General features: G+C 45.0%; 1 protein-coding gene across 1 annotated transcript in view; it reads right to left on the reverse strand.

Moving 5' to 3' along the window:
• Window positions 1-22,192, reverse strand: part of LOC131673252 (uncharacterized) — a 1,160,519-nt gene that overhangs the window by 580,950 nt on the left and 557,377 nt on the right. The window lies entirely within an intron of this gene.

Below are 22,192 nucleotides of genomic sequence, written 5' to 3' on the forward strand. Positions count from 1 at the left end.
ATTGATAGCCTGGAATATGGAGTTCAAACGGAAGTTTATTAATGATATTATTGACGAATCCTCGTCCTTTCTTTCCTCTTTGACGTTTGCATATGATTATCCCTCGACCAAGTCCAACACACGACTAACGTTTTAAACTATGAAAACAGGTATATATATAGACATGTGGTCAGTTATCGTTCGAACTCTGTCTCATGAGTATGAATTTCATGAAACAAACTGTGAAACTTCCCGTAGAAAATTTTGACGTCATCGTGCGGGAGGATAAGCAACCAAAGCGTCACGGAGATTTACTGCCGAATAGCATCAGAGCTATTTTTTGTGGTCCGTCCAACTGTGGCAAGACCAACAGTCTTTTGGCGCTTATCACACACCCCTATGGCGTTAGATTCGAAAATGTTTACGTGTACTCAAAATCGCTCGATTAGCCAAAGTATAAATTATTGGAAGAGATGTTAAAGCCGATAGACGGAGTAAAGTATTTTCCGTTCAAGGAGCTCGAATTCGTGATCGATCCCGAGCATGCATTGCCTAATTCAATTATGATATTCGACGACATCGCCTGTGAGAAACAGGACAATGTACGCGCTTTCTTTTGTATGGGCAGACATAGGAGCGTCGACTGTTTCTATCTCTCGCAAACGTACGCGCGTATTCCTAAGCATCTCGTGAGAGATAACGTCAATTTATTGGCAATTTTTCGACAAGACGAAGCAAATATGAAACATATATACGACGATCATGTGAATTCAGATATGACTTACAATCAATTTAAAGAACTTTGTGCAAAATGCTGGTTGGATGATAAATATGGGTTTTTAGTGATCGACAAAGACAGAGCTATAAACTGTGGAAGATATCGAAAGGGCTTTGATTGTCTTGTTATAAATATATCACGATAGTAATGCGGTACACAGTCTCTCGATGATCGTCGAAGCGTTAACATGGCTGATCATCAAAGGGAAAAACATGTGCTTTCTCAACTCGTAAAAGCGCAAGACGCGATAAGACGAAAAGATAGTTTATTGAAGCATAACCGAGAGTATTCCGACGAAGTCTTGAATAAGACATTCAAACCAATAGTCGATCCTTTTAATGTCATAATAAGTGAGAAGGAACAAAAAAAAAATCTTTCCCCCGAAACTCCCGTTACAGTTATTAAAAAGCCGAAATTTCTAAACAAAAAAAAATTAAAATACGAAATCAATTCGGTTGATAATGTCGACAAGTACGAAACCGCTCAGTCTAGTGGCGGAGATAGCGATGCTACTGTCACGCACAATACTACACAATTTTATAACAGTTTATCCGACGAACCGAGCGAGGATGAGCATTTAGCTGGCGACAAGTACACGAATGCATTGGATAAAAGTGATTCGAATTTTGTGGACTTGATTTATGGAGTACGTAAAGAACGAAATGGATCATAGACGCTTGGTAAATCTACGGTGATTTTTGACAAAGATAATGTAGACGTAGATGATTTCAAGTATCCAAAAACACAGGGTTTGATGGAGTTACTGGTTGCAAAGCAACCTGATCAAAGTTTAATCATTTCCAATGATCTCAAGAGCTACAAAGAAATCTTGGAGATTTCTAATATTTATAGGAAGAAAAATAATCCAAATGAGGCTATACGAGCGCACAACAGTAATAAATTCAATAACATAATTGGTCCGTTATTTGGTTTGACTAAAAAAAATACAAAAGGAGGCGAGGGGCTGCTACAGACGACTGATACGTCTTTGCCTACCTACAAGATTGCTCGAAACAATACTTCTATGGATTACGTATACTGGGATGATCCGAATGAGCTCGTTGATCGTCTTCGATTGTTATTGGCTGAGCAATCAGCTGGTAACAATAATCACATCAACGAAATTCATTCGATAATCGAAGAATTACGCGAGGGTGGATATATATATACTAAGAGCACACCTATCGTTCGAGCATTATCAAAATGAACGTCGACGTATTCGGACGTAAATATAAAGAGCAAGGAGTTCACGGTCTTCGCGGTCCGCCCGGTATTGGGTTCAAGCTCACGAGCGAGTACCATTACGATCTAGAGAATAAAAGATTGGAAAATCTTGCTCCTCCGCGGAAGGCTAAAGATGCTATATATTGGGAAACTGCGGAAAACATTGTTCAGATGGCAATCAAATCTACGAGAGACGTGATCGCACGATTAAGGAGTGATCTTGAGGATTTGGATGCAATTATCAAAGAGGAATTACCACGAATAAAGTCAAGTGTTGAAAATTTAGAAAACAGTCGATTAGATGGAAGCGGTGGTGGAGGAGTTGCACAAACCAACGAAACGTAATTATCCAAGACGAAAGTACGACGTTCGAGGTATCGATGAGACGTGGCAAGCAGATCTCGTCGATGTGCAGGCCTATTCTAGATAAAATAGCGGCTATAATTGGCTTCTCACGATAATTGATAATTTTTTCAAGCACGCGTGGACTGTGCCAGTGAAAAGGAAAACCGGTCGTGATGTAACAGCTGCCATGAAATCTATTTTAGCGAAAGGTAGACGGCCAAAGAATCTTCATACGGATAGAGGCAAGGAATTTTACAATACAGATTTTCAAGCTCTCGTGAAAAAATATAATATCAATCTGTATTCTACCAATAGTTCGCTCAAAGCTTCGATATGCGAACGATTTAATCGCACGTTGAAGAACGCTATGTGGAAAAAGTTTAGTCTCCGTGGGAACTACAAATGGTTCGACGTACTACCGGAGCTCATAGCTGCTTACAATAATCGCAAACACAAAACTATTGGTATAAAACCTATCCAAGTTACAGCGGCGAATCAAGCTCAAGTATTAAAAAAATTTATACAATACGTGGGAAGAAGAAAGCCAAAGTTCAAAGTTGGCGACAAAGTCAGAGTGACCAAAGCGAAGCAAATATTTCAAAAGGGATATACACCAAATTGGTCAACGGAAATATTTACAATTGTTCGCGTGGCACCAACAAATCCAACTACTTATCATTTGAAAGATTATCAAAATAAGCCTATCCTAGGTGCCTTCTACGAACAGGAACTTCCGAAAACCAAATATCCCGACATCTATCTAGTGGAAAAGGTTATTAAGAAGCGTGGTAATCGAGTTTTCGTAAAGTGGTTAGGATTTGATGATTCGCACAATAGTTGGATAAATAGAACCGTATTGTAGAGAAAAAAAAAAGAAAAACTATGTAGATTGAAGAATTAATAAATAAATACACACACACATATTTTGATTTGAAAAAAATATAAAGGATGTTTATTCTCTTGTTTTTTTTTTTCTTGTTATGCGTATATTGATATACATATATTTATGCAGTTGTAAATTCTATACAACCATTACCCTTATGGCTGAGAAATAATTTAAGTTTATTAGCGTAATCCGACATCGTTGAACAGCTTTTCATTCACGATCAGCGCACTCGATACCTTGTTTGGTAGAAACAGCTGAAACTCCTCGTTCACTTCGGCTACGATTTTTGCACCGTATCGTGTTTCAACTTGTTTGAATCTGGTGATCATATACTTGGATTCTGTGTCCAATTCACGAATCTTCATAGTGGGTTTGAATTGATTACAAGCTAAATTATTCAGCTGCGCGAGATCCATCTGTAGAAAAAAAATACAATGATATATAAACACAGTCGACTTGAAACAAAACACACACACACACAAAATCACAATTACCTCGTGTAATTTTTTTTAGTTTTTTCTAATATTATCGACCAACCAAGCTTCCAGTAACTTTCTTTTCTTCGGTGCAAGTTGACTAAGAATGAAATTCGAAGACTGCTGCTGTTGCTGCTGCTGCTCGCTACTCGTCGTCAACGTTGCTGGTAACTTTGTCTCGATGAGAATGAGCTGCGAAGCCTCGGGTGTCGATTGATATAACCCGTCCCCCACTCCGCTCTTTTTCGGCGACGACGGCTTGACAGCGGCGGCGGCGGCGTCGGCCGGCGGCTTGACGGTGGCGGTTGGCGGCTCGACGGCGTCGGTTGGCGGCTCGACGGCGTCGGCCGGCGGCTCGATGGTGGCGGCGGCGGCGTCGGCGGCGGCAGCAGCGACCGTTGGCTCGACTGCGATCATTCCCAACGCCTCTATCCGCCCCTCCCTCTCCGCCAATGGAATGCCGTAATGGCCCCAAGGAAGCGTATCGGTGGTTCCGGGCAGCAAGAAGCGTTTATCGTCGTGCGCGCTGAGCGCGATCTTTGTTTGTCTCTCGCTGTACAATTGATGATGACGCGATCTGATGAACTTTTGCTGTCGGCTCAAAATCACATTTTCTCGGAGACATTTGACGTAGTCGGCGAACGTAATCGTGGTATTCAGCACCGAATTCTTGATCTCCTTTGCCTTCTTTATCGCATCTCTATTCCGAACTCTCACGCTGTACATTTTGCTTCTGAGTCCCACGAACTCGAACATGAGTATTCCGGCGTTCTCGTCCTCCATCTTGCCGACCACCTTCTTATTGGCTCTGGGAATAGCGAAGCGATTCGGCTCTGGAAAATTCGACGTATCGAATTCGCGAATATCACGATGCATGACCTCGTACATGTCTACATTGGTGATCTCGTACACAAGACTGTCCGTGTCGGTGTACAGAAGCTTGCAACGCTCCTCGCCAATGTCGGCACCGAGCATGTAGTCGTAGTGGAATCGATACACGAGCGTCTTTGACAAGTCGAGAACAGCGAAACCTATGTAAATGGGTTTTCTCACGGTGATTTCCGTACGCAACAGTTGAATCGCCACCAGTTCGTCGTCGAAAATGTCGCTACTGTGGAAATTTGGTCGAACTATCAGAGTCTCGGCACCGTATCGCCCCTCCCACTTGTTCACCAACTTCACGTCGATGTGTTTCTTCTCGTTTTCCATGGTCTTGCCGTACACCGCATTGTTGAACAGTTTGTACAGCATTTTTTCGAATTAGTTTGCCGCTCGCTTACGCAACTCGCTATTCAAATCGATGTACGTCTTGAGCCATGGGCTCTGCTTAAACTTTAAAACCCGATGTATCTTCGCGAGGTGCAAGCCATGCCCTAATGTTTGTTTTAGAGCTCTGTAGTGGATTACGTAACGCTCCTTATCATGGAGAGTCGTCATGAGCTTTTTCTGCTTGGATTCCGGAGCGGCTTTGTGCTCCGGACAAAATGGCATATCTCTGTGCGCATCGTGAATTTCTTCTGGATACTCCAAATCCACCTCGAGTATGTAACCGAAAGCTGAGTCATCGGGAATATCGAAGGAAAAGTTGGCGGCGGCGGCGGCGGCGGCGTCAATGTCGCACCATTCGAAATCATCGAGTGGAAGTGGCTCGGTCATACTCCAACCGTAAAGGTTATTGACGTCAAAATACATCAAATGTTTGTCATCTTTTTGTGGATCGTAGTTGTCGTCGTCGTCGTCCATGTATGGATTGGTCGCGGCAGCGTACCTATTACAACACTGGCTAACTCCACCGCGAATGCCGCGCTTGACAAACATGAGCATGTCGATATCCGTCAAGAGCTCCAACCTTACACCCGTATACTTCACCATGGCGTCCCAACTCAGTCCGGGCGTCGTATAGTAGTGGGCTGGATCCAAACGATACGCCGTTCGACACTTGGCTCTGAAATTTTCAAAAACTTCGGCCAATAAGAGAACGTCCGTCTTGAGATAAAAATCCGAATAGTTGCCGAGATCGGCGATATCGAACGTTCTCCAAACGTTCTCCGCGTGACTGTACTCCTCGTCGCTGATATCCGAATCGTACAGACTGCTGTAAAAATCTTGCTTTCGTGGAAGCGTCGTCGTCTCTTCGAGTTTTGTAAACGACGACACATAGTCATACGGAAATACACCTTTTCTCTTGAGTAGGGCAATCTGCAGCAGTGTGTATCCGTCATCTTGCTGAAAATGTCTCTCTAGAATATCGTGTTTTTCCAAGTACTACGATAGTTTGTCGAGCGAAGACGCCATAAATCGAAACGAATCGACGAAACGTAGCTTTATATCGGTACCTTCCACGTACTTCGTAAAAGATATGTATTTTTCCTTGGTTTGAGGAATGAGGCTCACTCGACCGGGAAATTCGTTCGCGATTTCTCGGATAAATAGATGCGCATCATATCCGCTGAGATTGTGAAAAAAAACGGGTATATTTCGCGATTCTTGATAAGCAATGTTACACGTGCTGTGAGCAGCTCCACGATACTTTCCCGTAAAGTGACAATGATCGCGAACTTTTCTGTCTTTTTTTTTTTTTTTCATTCTCGACAAAAGGTCTATTACATATATGACATAGCGTAGCACGAAGAAAGCTAAATGCCTCTTGAAACGTTAAATTTTCCATAGGCTGCGGGCTTCTGTACAACTCTTGCAGATACTTGGCCAAATCGTGAAGATTGCGAACGAACCACTTGGCCGGAGCAACGTCATTGACGGTTTTCTGTCTGTAGCTTCGATAACGCGAAAGAGAGTCATCGTAGCTACACTTGACGAAAAAGCCAACGCTGTACGGTTTGTGACGTTGATAGATCTGCTCGTCGTTGGACACCACTTCCAAGAGACTCTCAAAATCGGCTTACACGACGAACGGTACCGCGCACTCATTTTTAAAGATTTCAAATTGTAAATATTTATCCTTGACACTGGGAAGCACAATTTTACACATATTCACATTTTTACAGTCGATCTCGTGCGTTTTCAATCTCTCTTCAGTTAGAAAATAGTGCAAGCAACGATCGCATATGTACGACTTACATTTGCGAAATGACAACTGTCGATACATCAATCGAGATAAGTCTTTTATCCAAACGTAGTGCACTTTGTATGGTATACCGGGACGTTCCTTCCGATTTGCTGCTGCTGCTGCTTTTCGTTTACATCGATATAATAATTTTCCACTAGAAGAAGATTCACATGCCTGTCTTTTTTCTCATCGGTCAAATGTTGCGGCAACACATCGTAGGATCCATTATTCAAATTTAAAAAGTACACGTTCACTGAAACGTTGTTTTGCTTTTCAAATTTCACGATTTCTTTCGGGTGTACCGGAAATGATAGATTTTTGAAATTATATTTATCTTGATGAGCAGTATAGGCAGTGACACGGCATGCATTCCTTGCGACTGGATGTAACGCCGAAAGGATGGCCCATTTGAAGCATTCGTCACATAGGCTTTCTTACTTTTAACAGGCTTGGGCAATTCAACGTAAGAACCAGCTCTCATAGGATTGTACTTGCTGATATTTACGGTTAAGTTTAATATAATGCGAAGAGACCAGCCTGAGTCTTGCTCTTGAAATTCTTCCGTGCTCTTACTAATTGGTTGTAAAACGTTTTCGACGAACCACTCGTCTATGTCTGTGGTTAGGTATATCGGCGCCATCTTCGTATTGAAATGCTTCACATCGAGCTTTTCATCGCAATTATTCTTTTCGACTGCATACTCGGCATTCAATACGGCATTAACTTTTAAAGAACTATGTTTCTTCAAGGTCTCCTTAATTTAAGCATGGAATAATGATTTGGCATACCTCAAAAACGCATTCAAATCCAGATGTTTCAGATTGGTTATCACACCAGTCTTTATTCTGCCTTTGAACGCACTATTGATGTCGTTCCATGAACTGTTGAGTCTTGAGCTGGATTAACAACAGCCGGTGTAGTAGAAGTAGTAGTAGTAGTAGTAGTAGTAGTAGTAGTAGTAGTACTAGCCGGTTCGAGACCTTCACCAACTACATCTAAAATAACGAGAGGTTCGTATATGGATTGTTCGCTATGCTTGCTCACCACAGGTTCGGCAATCGATGAGGTGGCAATGGGGGGCTGTGCCAACAGCCTACTCTTGTATTCGTTTAGCAGATGTAAAACGCTTCTAATCATGCACATAGCTGCCTGCAGCTTCTGTTTGCCAGACACGATCAAGCTAGGCGAACGAGAAAGCTCATCGGCTTTGCGCAAAGCCAATGAACCCAGTGTCAACCATTTTTCGATGTCTTCGACACTAGCACAACCTGCATTCGCCAGACGATGTGCGCGCAAGAGCAACAAAGCTGTGTTCTTGAAATACTCAGCCATGATGCTAGTTACTCAACTGAGCAGATTTGAAAAATCCATCGCGTTATATTCATTACTCGTCAATGCTGATTGGTTGGAAAAAGTATGGGGGGGGGTGGACGACTGTGATTGATCGAAAACTTATAGTGGGGCATCAACAAGTGCAAGCTCAGTATAAAAAGACATTCATTCGTCTGTATTGACGCAGTCGTTGACGTCGATTCCTCAGTTACTACGATGGATTTTGTTGTAGACGTACAGGGCTTCAAAACTAGCTTAAACGAATTCTTATTCAAGGAGATTGTCCTTTGAGTTTGTCCTCTGGAAGAAGATCCAACTCCATCGGTGCTTCTGTTTAAACCACCTTACCCATGGGTGTGGTTATTAAAGAAAAATCAGTGTGAAAACCGGTGGTTAGCGAGAAATTTCCATGGTATTCCGTGGGAATCTGGCGATTTACCGTACGACGATCTTGGAAAAATAATGAAAAAAACACTTTTTGGAGCAACTACTTTTGTCAAAGGTCTTGAAAAAACAAAATGGCTGAGAAATTTGTTGACCAATGCACAGTAAGTGTCTTTTCGTAGCGTATCATCTTAAAGAGAAAAAATGATATCTAATGATTTTTTTTTACAGAACGACTGTGCTTAACGTTGAAGATTTGGGTTGTCCATCACTCAAGAATATTTCAAACGATAGCATTTCCATATGCAGTAAGAACAACGCGTATCTATCAAATCCACCGTGTGCCCTTAAAAACGCGCTGGCTATCAGTAGATGGATGCTCGCTCGCAAAAGTCGTGATATGTAATTTGATTTTTTTATATCTAAGTTTGAAAAATAAATTTTAAAAATTAACGTATCGATCAATCCTTGTTTTTACTCACTTATAATATATAAATTTTAGAAACAAAAAATATATAACATTAAAATATAAAAAAAAATATTAGATTAAAAGAGAAAAAAAGTACACAAACATTTTTTAAAAATAATAGGAACTTTATTAAAACCAAACAAGAACAAATTTACGCAAAATAAGCACGAACGCGTTTGCTAATAGTTTGATGACATATTGGACAATCGTCAATTCTTGATGCACATTCCATGCATACAGTGATATGTCCACAAGGTAAAAAGTAAAAAAAGTACAGCGACCCTAGCATTCAAACATATCTTACATCTGGTAATTTCAAGTTGACGCAAAATATTGCCTATATCTCGCTGAGACTTTTCAACCCTTTCGCGAATTTTATTCATTTTTTCATTTTGTTTATCGATACTCTTTTTATAACCGCGTACAAATTCTTCGCAAACAGATACCATACCAACAGTTGCATTTGCTATGGTTTTCGAAGCACATTTCTCCGTCAAATGTAAATCGGAAAAAAGCTTTGTAACAAGACTCTCAATCGATAACGATAACGCAGGCTCGTCTGTACTCGAAGGTGGGCTAGTTGTTGCGCACGCTGTTGCTGCCCGATACTCGAGCTTATACGGTCCACAAACATCTTTACTTTTTCTTCGAGGAGGAGGTACCGGTACGGGGCTCAATCCGATCTGTACATTGCCGCAACTTCTGTTACGAATGAAAAGGCAGCCGCCATCCCAGCGCTTATGTTCCGTCATAGGGTCGTCACCTTCTTCCCAACGACAGACTTCCATACCACATTCAAAACAGCGTACTTGATCGATCTGCCCCGTATAATAAAAGCCGGCCGCAACAAGATCTGCTGGTCGTACGTGTGCGCATGTCCATTGAGACGTGAAGCTATCCAGCCTCGCTTGCTCAAATCTGCACAAATAAAAAAATATTTTAAAAAATATATAAAGTGTGTTCTATAAACAATAAAACAAGTAATTACCTATAGTCAATCTTGTTGGAGCTCATTGTAGAATGTTCGTATAACCTTTCTTCTTTCACACTTTACACTAGTTCACTCTGGATGCGAATGCGACTGCTGATGAGATGCAGCTCATTTTTATAACGAACGATTGAGATTTCCCTTTCCATCCTCCATTAAAAAATTCCATACATGCCATACGTGCCATACATTCCATTCATTCCATACATAGCATACATTGCATAAAAAAATTCATTTAATTTTTATGAGTTATACATACACGTGCGCACGCGTATGCGTAAGTAAAGCATACAACTTGTGGGGAATTGTCTCAACGGCTTATGCGAGTGACGTCATTTAAAACTGTCGCATATACGCACTGATTTTTGTTGTTGTTATTTTTAATAACGATATTTTAATTATTTTTAATTAAGAAGAAATTACCTATCCTTTCTGTTGAATTTAATTGTTGACAATTTACATATAAATAATTAATTGTCTACATCTAATACTCTATAAGAAAAAATTAGTAACATTATTTATCGAATTTTTTTTCTCGTAATAATCTTTCGGTAATATTAAAACTGTCGCATATACGCACTGATTTTAAGACATTTTTTTTGTTGTTGTTATTTTTAATAACGATATTTTAATTATTTTTAATTAAGAAGAAATTACTTGTCCTATCTGTTGAATTTAATTGTTGAAAATTTACATATAAATAATTAGTAACATTATTTATCGAATTTTTTTCTCGTAATAATCTTTCGGTAATAGATATACAGGAGAATCGAACCTAGCCTCCTTTGCATCTATACGACAGTGCTCTACCGTCTGAGTCATTGTCGCTCTTTCTAAAGATAGTGCATATTAACTGTATATTATTTTATGATTTAGGAAAAAAATTATCAGTTTTTTAGTATTATTTTGTACACTGAATTAAACGAACTATTTTTATTTTGTATATTTTTTAACTAATTAAAAAAAAATACTTACCTTATACTTACCTGCTCGTTTCGCTGAAAATGGAGGGGGGGGGGGGGGTAAGAATAAAGAAAAACACAAGGTTGAATTTATTCGTAATTTCAAATTGTTATTGTTTTAGTACTTACCTTTGCGGCTACGATATATTTGCACATACGTTTGAATAGCACTTAAAAGTGCTGATTTTTTAAAAAAATTATATAAGTTTTTTAGTAAACAAACAGTTAGTCTATGTTATATTTAACCATACGTTTGAATAGCTCTGAAAAGTGCTGATTTATAGAAAAATAATATAAGATTTTTATTGAAAATTTGTAACGGGGGCAGCGCCTTATTCCGCACTGACGTCACTAATTTATTAAGGGGAGAGTAAGAGAGGCACTTTCGCTCTTTAACAATCGGGGAATGAGAGGATAGGTCGAACGAATAAATAATTTTTCCTTACTTCGAACATACAACTTAAATCTATTCAGACAAACAAATACAAAATCGGTTACAATAAAGTTTACATCACGCGCATATATACAGAACAACTTAAACTAACGCGGGAGGACGAATGGCCCGGCGACTAAATCGCCTTGGCCATTTACCTCCTTACAAAGGAAAGAATACGTCGAAACCTCTCTACCGCATTACGATGAGCGTAGCCGGCAAGTGATCGCCTGGCTACGTATCGTTCCTACGCGGCCGCGCATCACTATGAGAGAGAGAAATACCGGGAGAGAGAGATAACCTGACCTTTGTCCTTGGCGATGAGCCGGCAACTGGGAGTTGACCTGGCCGCTGGCTGGACGTCTTCCTCGGCGTAGCCCGTGGTGAACCCACTGGAAGTCATGCCGTGCATGGCGGCGAGGGCGACACTGAATGCCCTGCTGCAGGTGTTGCCGCCACACGTTGCCTCGGCTCGCCCTGGTCTGGTCACTGCTGCTCGTATACTTCTTCTTCTCTCATTGCGCTACTACTTCCAACTTCTCTCCTTAACTTTCTTCCGGGAACTAGCTCACGCGACTTGACGCATGGTCAGCGTTCGCGCTTTCGCCGGGTTCTCCCACCAAGCCCACTCATTAGGCGGCGTGCGACAAAAGCGCTAATTGGTCGCGCGTCACACGCCGGCCCAAACCTGCATAGTGCGTGCATAGACGAGCACTCTAGCATGTTCGCTAACTCTCTCTCTCTCTCTCTCTCTCTCTCTCTCTACCTCATAGTCGCTGCGCTCTTGCTTCTTCGGGCGCTCACAATCTTGCTCGGCAATCTTCAGCGGCTGGAAAAACATAAAGGCCAGTGGTTAGGCGCAATAAATGTATGCGCCGAACGCTGACCACGTCGCCATGCCGAGCGATAAGAGGGAGAGAGAGAAGGAGGGCAGACGAGGAGCAAGCGTACTGCTTGCTCTCGTCACAAATTTAGCACTGATATATTTGCACATACGTTTGAATGGCACTTAAAAGTGCTGATTTATAGAAAAATAATATAAATTGTTTATTAAAAATTTAGCACTGAAAAGTGCTGTTTTAAAATGATCATGATATCGATTAACTGTCGGGATTGTACAGCTTCGTCAACTTGAAAAAAAAAGTGTCCCAGAAAAGGGCGATCGTTCGTTCGCTGCAACTTGTCACTACCAACGGCTTGCCACCATCTACTCTTCGTCAGTTGCGTGAGAAAAAAGAGCGTACGCGCTATTGCGATCCTATATTAATACACATTGGCGTCTCTTCTCCGCACTAATCACATTTGCATTAGCTACTCCCACCACTAATTATGATCGTCTTATACGTGTGACAAAATCAGTGCTGTCGCGTAGTCTCGCATCCCTACTCCCAAATCTTCGACCAATGACCGAAACGCCGCTAGTGTTTCAAAAGATGAATAAACATTCGAACGCCTTGCAACGATACGTCATTATGATTTTTTTGTCGTGGAGTTAAGTGAAGTGTTTAGTCAAGTTTAGTTTAGTGTCAAGTTTAGTGAAGTAAAATGAGTGATGAACGGTTGGAAAATTTGTTTTCGTTGGACGATGCGTCGTGGCAAGACGCACTGAATGAAGCAATCGAAGCGTTGGGCGAGGACATAGATCTTTCCGAAGATGAAGTCTTCGGATTGATTGATTTACCGGTACAAGAAGCAGCGGTGGACGAAGTCGTCGTCGAGCAGCCGCGAACACCTTCGCCGAGGAGGAGGAACGACGACGACGACATCCACGAAGCGGCAACCATTCAGATGCCGCTGACACCTCCACCTTCTATATTGTAAGTACATATATTTTTCATTCTATTTTACCCTCTCTCTCTCTCATTCTGTTTTTTATAATTAATACCATTATACTAATAACACAATTATATTTAAATTTTATTAATTTATTAATATAATGGTATTAGTTATACATAAATTTTTTTTAAATAATAAGAGCATGTATGTTCTTAAATTAAAAAAGAGGTTCTGTCCTTTTTTTTCTGTATACTAATAACTGCAACGGTAGTCGATTCAATTAATCGCACCGTTCGCGATTCTGAATTTCGCGCGTTAGTTCTAAGTATAGAGAGAGAGGGGGCGCGCGATCTTTTAAATTAGCAAATACGCCTCAGCTGTTGATACGTGTAGATATCGCCGAATTTTATTTGCACTGTTTTTTTCTCGCCGAATAATAGTTTTCCTGTGACAATTTTGTGCGTGAGTGTGATAGCGATATTACAGCAAGTACGGGGCTTTGGAAGCAGTTTGCAGCTGATAAGCAGAGTGAGGCAGCGCAGTCAATTATTCAAAGGACAGAGGCAGTTGATATTTGCTGACATCAACAATTACGGCTGATCACCGTAATTGCACCGCAGGGTAGGTGCACCTCCCTTAATTATCGCGTCACAAAATACAATCGGTATTTTGTCCGATCGTAATAGCGTTAATTATTTGTATTCGCGCCGAGCGTTAGATCGCGCCAATTTTCGTATCTTCTCTCTCTCTCTTTCTCATCGGAAAATTATTTAATTGTAAATCCTATTCGCGTGCTTCAGTCTTTCGGCCCGACAAAGACTGTATAGATTTTTTATGAATAAACTTTGTTAACTTATTCGCCGATTTCGTCATATGATTTTCCTAATAGTTTAAGAAATTGAAATAGGCTTAGGTGTTAATCCTATTACGCCTCGGGGATTAAGCGGAGAAGGAGTAAAGTCGCTCACACTTCAAACTCATCGAGTGTCACGATACATGTGACTTAAGGTGAGTTCAACTCCGTTTGATAGAAGACAACAAAGAGAAATCATCTGACGTTAAAGCGAATACACGTACTTACATACGTGATTAACGGAGCGGCGGTTTGCTCTGCATCGTGGGAGTTTGCTTATAAATAAATTTCCCATTTTTGCAAGATTTCCCCCCGTTACATGGCGCCCAACTGGTATTAAGACCTGTGTCGTGCGAATAGGATTGTGCGTTGAAGGTAATCGACGCACGAGAGAGAGAGACGATTGCGCGAGCGCTTAGGGAGGTTTGAGCGGGTGGTAGAGCGAGATCGCGAGCGGTACGCCCTCTGCTGGGGAAAAAACGAAACCACTTCGAACCTTTAGCTAAAAATTGTTAAGAATATTGTAATAAGGGCCGAAAGCGATAATTATTGATAGGTCGAAGTGATTTCAGGTCGTACGGGATAATCAGGTGTTAACCCATTTCAGCCACAGTTTGGTGGATAAAGGGGGGTTGGTAGCACCTGATCGACGATAAAGGCAGAGAGCGTGACCCAAGCGTGCAGTTCAATTATTAGCCAGGCGGAGCAAGCAAACAGCAGGCTCCGACCTTAGGTAGGATATTTTTATAATATTTATAGAAAGTTTGCGGAACTGCACGCGCTCATAATCTCGCGAATTTGAGCCTTATAAAAGGAGGCAATAAGGGTAGTTACACTAAATAGTGTATACCCCGCTCATACCTTGGGTGATAGGAAGCGGTAGTGGTCGGTTAGGCCGAAAATTTTAAACCTCAACCGCATCCTACACCCGTGCGGAGGCAAGATGGCTCTGTTGTCAGCTCAAATTGACAATTGGGCATTCGAGCTGACCTCCGCACAGCGCGAACGCTATTTAGCGGAATTAGAACTGCGCAAGGATGGAAGTGTCATCCAACAGGCGGCTAGGCTTGGGAGATGGTTGCTGGGTGAGTACACCGCCACAGATTTTCAAGAGACCACGCATAGCAAAGAGGTGGCGGGACGCAGGAGGCGATCCCGACAAGCGTGGCTCGACACAGTCTGTGACGAGTTGGAAAACTCCAACGCGGATGATAACAGCGACCATCCCCTCAGAATCATCAATAGGGAGGGAATAGCATTGACTGATATGTCAAGAACATTCACATGCCCAGATGAGGACTCTGAAGGTGAAGCCAGCCGCCATGAAGAGGATGAACTCGTCCAAAAGGCCCTCCACACGCAAGAACAGAAGGAGGGAGAAAGGAGGCGGAGCAATCCGGATCTCAGGTCGCAGGAAACCTGCACCCGGAAGGAACCTCAGGAAGAATTGTCCTTGAGAGAAGCCTTCCGAGAAATAGAGTACCTGAAGGAAGGAGTCGACCGTAACCATAAACTGGTAGGTCGAATCCTGGAAACCCTACAGACTCTGCAGGGAATACAGGTGTGTGTGGAGCGCGAGGCGCAGGATATGCGTCTGCGAATACGAGAGCTGGAAGAGACAATGCATGATATGGCCAATGCAAGTCGTTCTTCTCTGCGCGACTCGGTTCAACCACGTTCCGCACGTTATGTGGACTTTCAGGACACATACACCTGTCACTACGACTCTGGGATCCCGGGAAGCACACCGGCTCCTTCAAGACCACAACCCAGAAGGAGGGAAGTCACCCCACCGGAAGTCCTCCAAAGAAGAGGACAGGAAGAGGATCCGGAAGATTATGGGAGATCCGAACCTGTTCGACAGAGGAGTCGAAGCGGATCAGCTGGCACCGGACATCAAATATCCTCAGGGCTCTCCACAACCCGAGATGTTGGGAAAATTGTCCGCGGATGGAAATTGAGGTTTGCGGGCAGTAGGGCACAGAGCGTAGATACGTTTCTGTCAAGGTTGGAAGATCTGCGCGTAGGTGCAGGGCTAACTGATGACGAAGTACTTTGTTCCGTATCAGAGATCCTCGAAGGTAACGCGAGGACCTGGTACGATAATAACAAGTACCAGTGGCTCAGTTATACAGAGTTCGTCGCGGACGCCCGGGACTGGTTCGGCACAAGTACGCAACAGCAACAAAGGCTATTGCAGGAAGCTCAGAACCGGTTCCAGGGCGAGGACGAACTAGTGCGAGACTACGTGTCCAACCTGGTGGCTCTTGTCAATAGACTAGAACCACCCATGCCCTTGGAGAGGTTATTAGACTTACTCCATGCAAACCTCCTTCCAAACATCCAAATTCAGCTGCGTCGGAGCGAGATGAAGTCGATACGCGAATTCAACAGGAGGGCGACCGAAGTACAGAACACCTTATCTTACGGTCGTCATCCACGTGTATTCGCTGACCCCAATTCGACGATCTTCCCTCAGCACGCCTACCAGCCGAGCAAAAGAACGGCTGGTAGTAAATCCCAAACCGCTGCAATAGCCAGCGAAGGGAAAGAGCGTGCGAAGAAGGAGGGAGATCCGCAGCGCGGACAGGGAGTGGAGAACCCTGCCAGGAGGCCTACCGAACAAGCGTCGGTATCGGCTACGCAAGCTCCCACTTCTGATAAGAAGATGGAAGAACGTCTGGAGGGCATCGAGCGGATGTTACGCAAGCTGGCCACTGACAAGCAAGGCAGCCCTCCAGAACAGCGTAAGAGCCGATGGCGTGGGGGAAGGAAAAATTCCCCTTCTCCCAGGTCTCCTGGCGAGCGGCGAGATGGGCAGAGGCGGAAGATCGACTTCACCAAGCCTCTCCAGTGTTCCGCTTGTGGCAAGCTGGGATTCAGTCGCAAGTTCTGCCCAGATTGCAACAAGGGAAACGGCAAAGAGAGCGAAGAGAAGAGGTCATCTTCGCGCCTCCACTAGATTCGACCTCTCGCCGCGGGTCGCCGATGGGAAACAGCAAATTGTCGGCGACCCAGGGATCCAAACAGGTCCTGGAAGGGCATCAAGAGAGTCCAGGACCTAGCAGTACGTTAGAGCAGAAGGCGATCGAACCCGATGCCAGCCCTCGGCAGAATAGAGCAGTGGTCATTCTGGAAGGACCAGATGGCCATATACAGGTTGTGGAGGATGGAGAAGATTCCAGGGAAGGCCTTTCCACACAAAAAGCTCCTCTGCCGAAGAAATCCACAAGTAAAAGCAAGTCTATCGTCGTCGCAGCAGCGGAAGGAAAAAAACTGCTGAAAAACACGACGAAGGGAGGCAAAGATGCAACTCGTGGATATGACCCAGAGGATGAGACCAGGTGGTGGTTGCGGGTAGACATAGGTGACTTTAAAATTAGAGCACTCTATGATACCGGCGCCTCATCCACGGTCATGGGTCAATTAGGGCTGAGATTAGCATCGGAGATGGGACTCGGGTTGAATGTGACCAGGGCGGGCGATGCAAGGCTTGCTGATGGACGCCCGTGCCCTATAATTGGTCACGTGATGTTCCCTTTTAAAGTAGGGGGAATCACGAAGGCAATCAGAGTCGCCATTACGCCGCTGCTCACAGATGACTGCTATGTAGGCGCGAACTTTATAAGAGAGTTCCGCGCAGTTTTGGATCCCGATGAGGATGAATTATGGCTTAAGGACGCCCAAGTGAAAGTACCAATGGAAGTGGCTGGAATTGATGGTACGGCATTTCTCGCACCGGTAGGACTATGGGAAGCCACGGAGTCACAGCTTGAAGAAATTGAAGACCTCGTCGGAAGATTGATTCCTGACGGAGGTCAGACTTTAGGTTGTGCGGTGGGGGTTGAGCATGAAATAGATGTTGGAAATGCTCGACCCATCAAACAGAAGTACTACCCAGTCTCAGATAGAGTGCGAGAGGAAATGCACACGCTGGTCAAAGATATGCTGGAAAAAGATGTTATAGAACCAGCGACCAGCGGATGGTCAAGTCCGATAGTAATGGTAAGGAAGGCTGATGGAAAATATAGGTTTTGCGTGAATTATCAAAAGGTAAATGCAATTACCAAACCTGATGCCTATCCTTTACCATATATGAACGACATCCTAAGACGGATAAGGGATGCAAAGTTCATATCTACTTTGGACTTGAGCAGTGCGTACCATCAAATTCCCTTAAAGGAAGGATCGCGTCCAATATCAGCGTTTACAGTTCCTGGATTAGGGCACTTTCAATTTAAGAGAAGGCCCTTCGGACTGTCATACGCAGGAGCGACCTTCCAGAGGTTGATGGACAAGGTGATAGGCCCGGATATGGATCCATTCGCTTTTGCTTACCTTGACGACGCAATTGTGGTTTCGTCGTCCTTTGAGGAGCATAAGCGGCACCTAGAAATGGTATTGAAAAGAATTCTAGGTGCGGGCCTAACCATCAACAAAGCCAAAAGTCACTTCTGTAAGACGGAAATCAGGTACTTGGGAGTTCTTGTGAACCAGGACGGAGTAAGACCAGATCCCGAGAAAATACGCCCGATATTAGAATATCCAACACCCCGGACTGTCAAACAGGTGAAGCGATTCATGGGAATGACCTCGTGGTATAGACGTTTTATACCCGACTTTGCCATGATCGCTGAACCTATAAACCGCCTGACAAAGAAGAATGTACGTTTCTCTTGGGAGGAGGAGCAAGAGCGAGCTTTCACGAGATTGCAGGAGGCGATGACTTCCGCCCCAATACTGCAATCACCCGATCCGAACGGTCAGTTTGTATTGCAAACTGATGCCAGTGATAGTGGGATCGGGGCGGTTCTCGCACAGGATGTCGATGGAGTGGAGCGCGTAATAGAATACGCCAGCCGATCACTCAACAGTGCTGAGAGAAATTATACGGTCTCCGAGAAAGAGTGCTTGGCAGTAGTATGGGCCATTGGAAAGTTCCGGCCGTATATTGAAGGGCATCACTTCAGGGTCGTCACCGATCATAGTTGCCTGAAATGGCTCCACAATATGAGAAATCCCACTGGAAGATTAGCGCGATGGGCGCTAGCATTGCAAGGTAATGTCTTCGATATCGAATATCGAAGGGGGGATCTCAATGTGGTGCCAGACGCTTTATCTAGGGCCTATGAGGAGGAGGGGATTGAAGTGAGTGCTATAAATAGTCGGCCGGAGACCACTGACGCCTGGTATTTGCAACAATACCAGGAAGTATGCCAGGATCCACACTCTTACCCCACTTGGAAGGTGGTGGGAGGGAGACTGTATCATTATCAGCCTGATGAGGATGGTGAAGGGTCCATCGACAACGATGAAGCGTGGAAGCTTGCGGTACCTAGGGAGAAAAGATACCAGGTGCTCCAAGAAGTCCATGATGCTCCTACAGCAGGACATCAAGGACGAGAGCGTACGTTCTCCAGGGCTAGGCGCTTGTACTACTGGCCTAAAATGTATGATCAGGTCAGGGAGTACGTAAAGAGTTGCCCGATATGTCAGCAGTGCAAGGTGGAACAAAGAGCACCTTGCGGGCTGATGGGTCGTAGACAAGTGTCACGACCCTGGCAGGTGGTGGCCGGTGATATCACTGGTCCATTTCCCAAAAGCTCTCGAGGTTTTGAGTATATCCTAGTCTTTGTAGACTTGTTTACTCGCTGGGTAGAGTGCATTGCAATACGCAAAGCCAATGGGAAGACAATCGCAAGGGAATTACACGAGAGGATTGTCACTAGGTTTGGCGCGCCAGAAGTATTCTTATCGGATAATGGAACCGAGTTTAAGAATCAGGAGGTTGATTCATACCTCCAGATGAACGGCATCCAGCGCGCCTTAACTCCCGTGTATCATCCCCAAGCGAATCCCACAGAGCGAGTAAACAGGACACTCAAAACCATGATCACGTCTTATGTAAGCCGTGATCACAAGAGCTGGGATGAACACCTGTCAGAGTTCAACTTCGCGTTGAACTCGGCAACTCATAGCGCCACCGGATATAGTCCTGCGATGCTCATGTTTGGGCGTCAGCCAGTACCCCCTTTGACGTTCAGAAGAGCCCAAGATCAGCAAGTCCTTGAATGTTCGGAGGGTCAAGCTGTAGAAGATTGGGCCGAACATATGGGGAAGCTTCCTAATTTATGGGAGAGGGCTAACTCCAAGTCAAAGGAGGAAGCTGCGCGTCAGGCGGCTTATTATGACCGGAAGAGACGGCAACCCGAGTTTAAGGTCGGAGATTGGGTTTGGAAGAGGAACAGGATTCTATCTTCAGCTGCTCAAGGTATTTCAGCTAAATTAGCGCCGAAATATGCCGGTCCGTACATGATTGAAGAGGTTTGTGGTTCCAACACGTACAGGCTAGGCAATCAGCTGGAGATCCTGTCTGAGCTCTTCCATGCCAAAGACCTTAAACCATATTACGGTCCGGGTGAGGATGAGGAAAGCGAGGAGGTCATCGAACCTCGCGAGCCGCCAGAAGAACTGCCGTCGGAGGATGCGAACGATTCCGCGAATACGCGCGAAAATCCGGGAGGGGATTTATCAGATAGCGAGCGGGTCCAGTTAGCAGCCCCCACGGTCGTAGATAAAGTTCCCACCGAGACGTCGGAGTTACCGGTATCTGCCTCAACTAAGAGAGATCGAGGTCGACCTCGAAAGGTTCCAGAGACGGTCACCGGTCCAGCGAGGGGCAACAACTCTCTCGTGAAGGTGAATAGAGGGAGAGGTAGGCCTCGAAGGACCGTGCCCGTCGTACAAAGGACGGTTGGGCCGATAAAACCGAGCGGTAACCGACGAGGGCCAGGACGTTCCCACAAAGAATCGCGAGGGAGCGTATAACTCGGTGGGATGCGGCTATTATTAGGATTGTTTCTTCGCGCAGGGAGATTCATCCGAAATTTGTTGTTTTTTGGATGTTTCAGATGGACCGGAGAATCGTCGTCGAAGAGGAGACCTTCGAGGTGGTCACGCAGATGCTGTTAGATCTGCAACTGGGCTCTGATGCGACGCGGCTAATTGAAGATCTGCGGAGCTTCGCCAGGGTCCAGTTGGAAGGGATCGGCGCAATGCCTCGGTGGCAGAGGTTCTCCGGGATTCGTCGTGGGTCGCCCCGAAGAAGGCTTCTCGGGACGCTTCGACACAGACCGAGGACCAGGACAGTGTCGAACGTCCCAAGTCTACAATGGACCAGGGGGTGCAGACCCTCAAGTCCGGCGTAACCCTTACGTCGGACAGTGCGAGCCAATGCCCAGGACCCAGGGAAACCTGTGGGGCCTCGCACTGGGTCTGCAATCATCCCCGGATCCCTGAGCAGCCTACTCTCCTCCTCGACTTCAGACACGTGCGTCTGGGGATCAACGAGGTGGGGAGTGCCTGGCGGTTCGCTCAAGAACTCCAGTCTCAGGTGCAGGAGCACCTGAGACGCTTTTTGAGCCGCCAGGGCGCAGAAGAGTTGCTCGGGGAGTGGGCAGGGATGGCTCAGCGTCAGAGGGCCTATGGAGAGGCCCTGCTGCGGGTGGATAACGGAGAAGAGTCCTCCGCAGCGCTCCCGGCGCCGGCTCAAGAGAAGAGAGCCCCGGGAGCTACTGACGCTGGACCGACGCTCACGGTCCATGTGGACGGGCGCATGGCTCTTGATACCACCATCGTGGTTAGGTCGCAGGATGGATGTGCGACCGCCACGGTGGGAGGCGTAACCATCGTCGCCTCACAGGGAGTCAGTGCCCAGCAGTCCCCTCTGGCTGCTGAGCAGCCATCACGAGGACGGGAGGCTGCTCAATCTCGGTCGCAGCTAAGGGGCTGCTACATCTGTGGAGAGCCTGGGGTGACCAACTCCCAGCGGTGCCCGAAGAAGGCTACACACTGGCGCTACCCGAAACATCGCGCGCCAGGTGTAGCCAAACAATGATGTATGCCCTGGAGGGCAAATAAATTAGCCGAAATAAAGAAGGGAGTATTTATTTAATTCCTTTCCTTCTTTATTATTTTCAGGTTCCTGATGGCGGCGAATCGCGGGTATTCGTCCTGCCCGGGTAGTCAGGCTGCAACGGTAGTCGATTCAATTAATCGCACCGTTCGCGATTCTGAATTTCGCGCGTTAGTTCTAAGTATAGAGAGAGAGGGGGCGCGCGATCTTTTAAATTAGCAGTTACGCTTCAGCTGTTGATACGTGTAGATATCGCCGAATTTTATTTGCACTGTTTTTTCTCGCCGAATAATAGTTTTCCTGTGACAATTTCGTGCGTGAGTGT

This window comes from Phymastichus coffea, unplaced genomic scaffold (assembly GCF_024137745.1).
Source record: "Phymastichus coffea isolate CEN01 unplaced genomic scaffold, Cenicafe_Pcof_1.1 PCOF00013, whole genome shotgun sequence".
NCBI lineage: Eukaryota > Metazoa > Arthropoda > Insecta > Hymenoptera > Eulophidae > Phymastichus > Phymastichus coffea.